The sequence below is a fragment of the Chiloscyllium plagiosum genome, chromosome 12 (genome assembly GCF_004010195.1).
Source record: "Chiloscyllium plagiosum isolate BGI_BamShark_2017 chromosome 12, ASM401019v2, whole genome shotgun sequence".
In the NCBI taxonomy this organism is placed as follows: Eukaryota; Metazoa; Chordata; class Chondrichthyes; order Orectolobiformes; family Hemiscylliidae; genus Chiloscyllium; species Chiloscyllium plagiosum.
In genome coordinates, this window is record NC_057721.1 from 70255775 (window position 1) to 70264212 (window position 8438).

An 8438-nucleotide genomic window follows, 5' to 3' on the forward strand; every position below is an offset into this window, starting at 1 on the left:
CAGAGTTTTGTAGAGGAATAAAATGGTGCTATTTTCTAGGTCTGTAGATTGGAAGAAGCAAAATCGGATGTGGGAGTTTCAAGAGAGTTTACATGTTACTGAGGATTATATCTGCAGTAAATGCCATTCATTGTGAATCCTATCAAATCAAATGGATCGGTTGGAGTGACAGTTAAAGGCAATGAGGAATTTACAAGAGCAAGGGGGTGCGATAGAAGGCAGTTGCAAGAAGGAAAAAAGCCTCAGATATGGTCGCTTAGATGGGTTAACTCCAGGAAAGGTAAGAGAGGTAGGCAGGTAGTGCAGGAGTCTTCTGTGGCTATCCTCATTTCAAACAAGTATGCTGTTTTGAAAAATATAGGCTGTGATGGATTCTCAGGAGAATGTAGCACAAACAAGCAAGTTTCTGGTATCGAGACGGGCTCTAATGTCATGAGGGGGTGTCACAAAGCTGGTTCTTTTTTCTAAAAGCTGTTCCATTTCTCAATGATTCTTTGTCCTTGACTTTTTTCAGAGGGGTCATAAATCAACTCCAGTGCCAATTAGACTGGTTTGGTACAGAGATTTTTGGTATTAAGAGGTCTTTTTACTTATATGTAAACCGATGAGACTTCGGATCAAAGTGATTATGTTTTAGAAATAACCTGTAGAATGAAAGGGGAATGGTCAACTCTCTCGCTGGGCAGTTCAGTTTAGTCCAGAACCAGTTGGGAGTTCAACAATGAGCTGTCTGAAAACAGGCTCTCTCTCGCTCTCGCTCTCGCTCTCTGTCTCACTCTCTCTCTCTTTCTGCTTTTCTAACTTCAACCTGTAACCAGTTGTTCCATTTACGCTGTTATTCAAGAGGTTTTGCTTATTGGGATTGTTGTGTATTTCGGAACAGCATAATTGGATAGACTGATTTCTGTAGGAGATCTTTACTCTATTCTTTGTGTTGCATTGTGTAATTTTATGAATAAATATTTTGTCTGTTTTAAAACCTGGTTGTCAATCTAGCTAGCTTACTCTGGGTATTTCTCACTGTGCACTTACTGAAACAAATTGCAAAACTTTGGTCTGGGTTGCCTGCTCTGCAATGTTTTGAGTGGTCTGGCCTACTCCATAACAGATCGGGGGTTCTGCTGGATTTTAAACAGTGAGTGGTAGGTGCTAGTGTCTTTATTTCAGGTGTTGGTTTGGTTTGGTAGACAAAGCTTGGGTTAGTTATGGCTCTTTCAGTCACCAAATGTTTTCTGGAGGTGGATGCAGTGACTTTGGAAGTTTTGCAAAAGGTGAATAAGACCAAGCTGCAGGAATTAGCAGACAAGCTGGGGTTGGAGCTGCCTCTTTCTGCGAGGAAAGGAGAGATAAAACTTGCTGGAGAAACCATCAGAATCTATAGAGATGGTAAAAATTCAATTGCAAATGAAGCAGCTTGAGTTAGAGGTGAGAGATAAGGCAAGGACAGCAGAAATAAAACAATTTGAGTAACGATGAAAAGCAGAAGAGAGGGAAAAAGAGAGAGCAGCAGAAGAGAAAGACAAAGAGGGAGCAGTAGAACAGAGAGAAAAAGAGAGAGCTTTTGAACTTCAAAAACTAACACTTAAAAAGGAAAGTCAGCATAAAAGGCTGGAGATTAAGGCAGAAGATAACCTTAGCGAGGAATTCAAAACTTTACTGCCTGAAGTAATGTGAACTCATGTGGAAGAGCAGAGAGTCAGAACAGCAAGGTTAGCAGCTGAAGTGGCTGATGATTATGAGCTGGTCCATAAAACACGGTTTGGCTTCCAGAATCAATTTCAGTCCATGAGGGATAGAAATTCAGGCAAAGAGAAATCCTCACATAGAAAGGGAAAGGTAGATCTCAGTGAAGATCAGAAGGATAATTTACCACAGGGTAAAACGAAACCCTTGAGGGGGACAAAGAAGTTAAAAAGCTCTGGTGTTTTCATTGTGATAAAGTGGGCCACACAAAATCACAGTGTTGGTGGGCTAGGAGAAAGCCAGATGTAGGAAAACCAAACAAGCCTGGGAGTTTTGTTGAACTAGTAACAAAAAGCACAAGGGAAGATAGACAGCTGCCTCAGAGTGTACAGATGATCAGAAGTTGGTTAAGGAGGAAGTGCCAGGCTTGCTTAAAAAAACATACATGCAAGGATAAAGTTTATTCACATAGGCCAGGAGTAGCAGGTAAAGAGGTTACAGTATTAAGGGACACAGGATCCTCTCAGTCTGTAATGCTGAAGGATGAGTAGATATGTACTCCTGAGAAACTATTGCCAGAAACAGGAATTCCTGGTAACAGGAATTCATGGTGAGACAAAAAGTGCTCAATTATGTAAAGTGAGGCTAAAAAGTCCAGAGAGGAGTGGAGAAGTTGTGGTAAGAGTACTGGACAAACTCTCAGTTTCAGAAATACAATTTGTCCTTGCAAATGATATCGCTGATTCACCAGTAGGCGTGCTGCCTACTCTAGTTGAAAAGCCAGTGGAGACGCAGGCAACTGAAGAAGTGAAGGATGTTTATCCAGGAATTTTCCCAGATTGTGTGATCACATGATTACAGACGCACAGGCTGAAGCAAGAGAGATCAAAAGGCACAGATAAGGAAGCTAAAATAGCCTTATCCGAGGCCTTTTTAGATCAGATAAATGGGACGAAGCAGGTACCTTTAGTTCTGCTAAGCTGATTGAATTACAGCAGAAAGATGAGAATTTAAAACATTTGTATCAAAAGGCATATACAGAGGAGATTGAATGCATTCTTGTGTGTTATTACTTAACAAATGATGTCTTGATGCAAAAATGGAGACCATCACGCATTCAAGCAGATGAGAAATGGACAGAGATTCATCAAATTGTTTTGCCAATGGGGTATAGAAAGGAGGTGCTGTGAGTGATGCATGAACTACCAATTGGAGGTCATTTAGGGGTGAGGAAAACACAGGCTAAAATACAAAGACATTTTTTTACTAGGCTGGACTACACAAGGATGTAGTTGAATTTTGCCACACATGTCATACATGTCAGCTAATCAGAAAACAACAAACAGTAATAAAACCTGCATCCTTAATACCCATTCCAGCATTTGAGGAACCTTTCACAAGAATCTTGATTGATTATGTAGGTCCCTTACCTCAAACAAAAATGTGGAAATAAGTATTTATTAACAATAATGGATGTATAGACTAGATTTCCAGAGGCAATCCCATTATGCAACGTCACAGTTTAAAAGGGTTGTAGAAGAATTACTTATATTTTTTACGACATACAGACTACCAGTAGACATCCAGTCAGATCAAGGATCAAACTTCATATCCAAACTATTCAAGGAGGTTATGTATAACTTGGGAATAAAGCAATTTAAATCTATTGTGTATCATCCAGAATTGCAGGGAGCACTAGAGAGATGGTATCAAACACTAAAGACCATGTTGAGGGCTTATGGTGAGGATTATCCAGATGATTGGGATAAGGGAATTCCGTTTGTACTTTTTGCGATCAGAGATGCACCGAATGAATTGACCAAATTCAGTCCATTTGAATTAACTTTTGGGCATAAAATAAGAGGACCATTAAAATTGATGAGGCTGGTTTGAAGTTCCCCATAGGCTGTTCGCTCTACTGTGAACTTCAAACAAGCGTCTACAGAAAAACAATACATACAGACCAAATATTGAACTACAGAAGCAATCATCCCAACATCCACAAATTAAGCTGCATCAGAACATTAATCCAATGAGCCACCACACACTGCAATACAAAGGAACTATGCAGAGCAGAAGAAAATCACCTGTACAGTGCATTCAAAAAGAATGGGTACCCAATGAACACAGTCCACTGATTTCTCAGCAACAAACCCAAACAAGCAGACAAAACGCATCCAGAAACCTTAGCCACTCTCCCCTACATCAAAGACATCTCGGAAATGACTGCCAAACTACTGAGGCCCCTTGGCATCATGGTCACCCACAAACCCACCAACACACTAAAACAGCAGCTGATGGACTCGGCAAGATGGCGGCAATTCTGTAGAACTGCTGTGGACAGCTCTGCCTAACAGCATACTGGTGTTTTTTGCCATCTCTGGCCAACTTATGTGGTGGAATTATTAGTTTAAAACCTTACAGAACACATATGTGTTCATATTTGGGAGTGGGAAGGGCACCAAAGGGAAAAGGAGTGAGCAAACAGCAGCAGGGAGGACACTCTCCTGCAGCACCAGGCATACCGGAGACTGCACCAGCAGCAGCAGCCTCTCCAGAATCCCCCAGGGACCTGACAGGCTCACAGGAATTGGCTCCGGCGATAGAGAGACTTACCTTGAAAGTTAGGGCTGCAATTGGGGAGTTCCATGCGGTGATTCATGCCCAGGTCCAACTTATCACGTCCATGCCGCAGAAGCATAAGTAGGAGATCCAGGGCCTCGGGGAGCAGCTGGAGGAGGTGGAGGGTCGAACTAAGGCCTTGAAAGCTGCGATGGAGTCCTCATCCAATCGGATCCAGGTGCTGGAGCGAGAGGTGTGGGCCTTGCGAGACCATATCGACGACCTCAAAAATCGAGGTCAGAGGATAAATTGTCGGGCTCCCCGAAGGTGAGGAAAGTGAGCAGCCAGTCAGCTTCTTTGAAAGCTGGCTGCCAAAGTTTTTGGGCCTTCACATCGAGTCCAGCAGGCTGCAGATTGAAAGGGCTTATCGGGTTACAGTGCACAGGTCAGGGCCGGTGCAGTGTCCCCCCTCGGTCCTAGTGCACTTCCACTCATATAAGGACAAGTGAAAAGTCATAGAAGCCTCTAGATTACTGGGAAATGATCCACAAGCACTGCTGTACAAGGGGTCAAAAATCATGATTTTCCAGGATTTCTTGGCAGCTTTAATTCGAAAGAGGAAGTCCTTTGATGAAGTTAAAAAGAGGCTGAGGAACCTGGGCATCCAGTACTCCATGAGATACCCTGCAGTGCTCCGTTTCAACCACAAGGACTCAGTTTATACATTTGACTCAGCGAATAAAGCTAAAAGCTTTGTAGACACTTTAAAATAGATAAACTGGCCTGAAGAATACGGTTAATGTTTGTTCTCTTTTCCTTCTTTCCCCATGTTTTCCCTTCCTTTTTTTTTATTCCTTTCTTTCTCCCTAATAATTTCTTTTTTGGAAACGAGGCAAAAAAACTTGGAATAAATTGTTCCTTTTTTTTTAATAACTGGATTTTCTGATGGGAAACTTTGTGGATGTTCTTTGTTGTCTCCCTTTCTTTTGTTTGTTCTGTTTCTCTTTTAGTCACAAGTCGGGGTGACATGAAGCCAGGGATGGGTGGAGTGCTCATCCTGACTTTGTCTTTTTTCTATTGATTTAAGGATCATCTTCTTGGTTTTTTTTCTGGCCTAAGGCTGGGGCACAGTCCGGGTTTGAAGGAGCTGTGAAGGAGGGTATGGGTAGGGTGAGTGCCCCCTATGGGCAGGGGCAAGAGTCTTCCATTCAAGGTTTTATAGTTGGTTTTCTTTGTAGATTTTTTGGTAGTAATAGTTGTTTATAGTTATGATAGTGTAGTTTTTGTATATATAATTCTTCGACTCTACAAGTCTTTATTTAGTTGTGCTCGGCGCTTTGTAAGCAGGGTTCTCCCTCCCAGGGGTTCAAGGGTCTCTGAAAGGGACTATGGCTAAGTGTCTTATTAAATGGTGCACCTGGACCATCAAGGGAAGCCATTCACCTGTTAAAAGGAAAAAAGTGCTTTCTAGCCTTAAGAGGAAAAAGGTTGATATCGCTTTGTTGCAGGAAACCTATCTTGATGATGGAGAACACCTGAAATTACAACAGGGGGGTTATGATTAGGTATTCTTTTCATCCTTTACTACTAAAAGTAGGGGAGTGGCGGTACTTTTCCAGAAATATCTTCCATTCACATTATTAGATCAGGTGAAAGATGAGCAGGGGTGGTTTGTGATACTTAAAGCCCTGATACATGGGGAGGAATATGGCATTTTAAATGTCTACTGTCCTCTGGCGCATCCACTCAAAGTTTTGATTAGTGCTTTCTCTAAGCTGAATGCTTTCAGAACATGGCACATTATTATAAAGGGGGATTTTAATTGTCTTTTGGATCCAACAGTGAACAGGATGCCTCATGGGCACCCAACTATTTCTTCCCAGGCCAACCAGGTGGCTGACTTATGCGAGGAGTTGGAGCTAGTGGATATTTGGAGATGTCTTCACCCTACTGGCAGGGACTTCACCTTTTTTTCAAACCCACACAAATGTCACACAAGGATTGATCTCTTTCTGGCTCTCTCAGCCCTTCTGGATTTGATTATGGGTTGTAAAATTGGGAATATAGCTATCTCTGATCACACAATGGTATATTTGAAAGTTAAGGCCAAGACTGAGGGGCTAGGTTTGCAGCACTGGCATCTGGACCCTTTTCTCCTTAAGGATTCCAAATTTGGGGAATACTTTTTGAAGGAGTTTCAGGAATTCTTGACTATCAACTCAGGCACAGCTAGTAGTCTGTCTCTGCTATGGGAGACCACTAAGGCCTTTGCTAGGGGATTAACTATTTCCTATTCGGCGAGCCGGAAATGACAGAAGGAGGAACAGCAGCGTCTACTTGAGACCCAATTGAAAGCCGCCGAGGCAGCACATATTGTGCGGCCTTCAGTGACTAAGCTACAGCGGATCACAGCCCTCTGGGCTGCCTTGAATTCAAACTGACACAAAATGCAAAGAAAGAACTTGCTGTTGCTAGACGAAAACTGTTTAAATATGGGGATAGGCCAGGGAAGTATTTAGCATACCTGACGAGGAAAAAGCATGCTCCCCAATCCATTACCGCAATAAGAGACAGCGCCAGGGTCCTTACATACGATGCTAAAAAGATGAATGAGGCTTTTCGGAGCTTTTACTCTGAATTGTATCAGTCTGAAGGGTGTGAGGACAGGAGGGCTAAAATGGAGGCCTTTTTTATGAACCTGGACCTCCCAGGGGTAACTTTGGAACAGGCCTCTCTCCTTAATGCTCTCTTGACAGTTTAGGAAATACAAGAGGAAACAAAGCAACTTCAGAGTGGGAAAGTGCCTGGTCCTGATGGTCTCCCGGGTGAGTTTTATAAGAAGTTCATAGGGATTCTGTCAGGGCCGATGTTGGAGATGTACAATCACTCCTATATGCATGAATGCCTACCACCATCTTTGAGAGAAGCTAATATTTCCTTAGCTCTTAAGAAAGGGAAGGTTCCTGAGGATTGTGCCTCATAAAGGGACATCTCTGTATTAAATTCAGATTTCAAGATTCTATCCAAGATCCTGGCGCAGAGGTGGGAAAAGGTGTTGACCTATATTGTTAAAGAGGACCAGACAGGCTTTATAAGGGGCCATAGGTCCTCTAATAATATTAGAAGGTTGCTGAATATGGGGTTGGTGATTTCCTTAGATGTAAAGAAAGCATTTGACTGGGTGGAATGGCCATATCTTTTTTATGTCTTAGAACAGCTTGGTTGGGTGGGGTCTATGCTAGGTGGGTGGAGGTTTTATATTGCCACCCTCTGGCCACAATCATCACCAAAGGGGTGAAGTCTGGGAATTTTAGGATTAGTAGGGATAGTCGGCAAGACTGCCCTCTCTCACCGTTATTCTTTACGTTGGTGATAGAGCCATCAGAATGTCCGCATAACTGCTCCCGAAGTGGGATCGAGGGCACACAAGATTACACTGTATGCAGATGATGTCCTTCTGTTTTTATCGAACCTGATGACCTCCATACCCCATTTGATACAATGTATTTGGGGGCATTTCAGGATATAAGATTAATTTTGCAAAATCAGAGGCTATGCCTTTGGGGAACCTTAAGGATGTGCAAGAAGTTGAAGGTGGCTCTAAGTTCCCTTTTAAGTGATCACGGACAGGGTTCCAATACCTAGGCATCTTTATTTCCACCAAGTTTGATCTGTTATTTCGGACTAACTTTGCTCACTTGCTCGACAATGTTAGGCGAGATCGCCAGAGATGGGAGGGACTTCCGATTTCATGCCTGGGCCGAATATCTCTCATTAAGATGAATGTTCTTTCTCATTTGCTTTATCCCATGCATATGCTCCCTATAATGCTTCCCAGGTCAGTGCTGTGGAAGCTTATGGGACCGTCTCAGACTCCTCCCTCCCCTTTCTAGACCTCTCCATTTCTATCTCGGGCGACTGACTCAACACGGACATTTACTATAAACCGACCGACTCCCACAGCTAACTAGACTACACCTCCTCCCACCCTGCTCCCTGTAAAAACGCCACCCCATATTCCCAATTCCTTCGCCTCCGCTGCATCTGCTCCCAGGAGGACCAATTCCAATACCGAACAACCCAGATGGCCTCCTTCTTCAAAGACCGCAATTTCCCCTCAGACATGGTTGACGATGCTCTCCACCGCATCTCCTCCACTTCCCGCTCCTCCGCCCTTGAACCCCGCCCCTCCA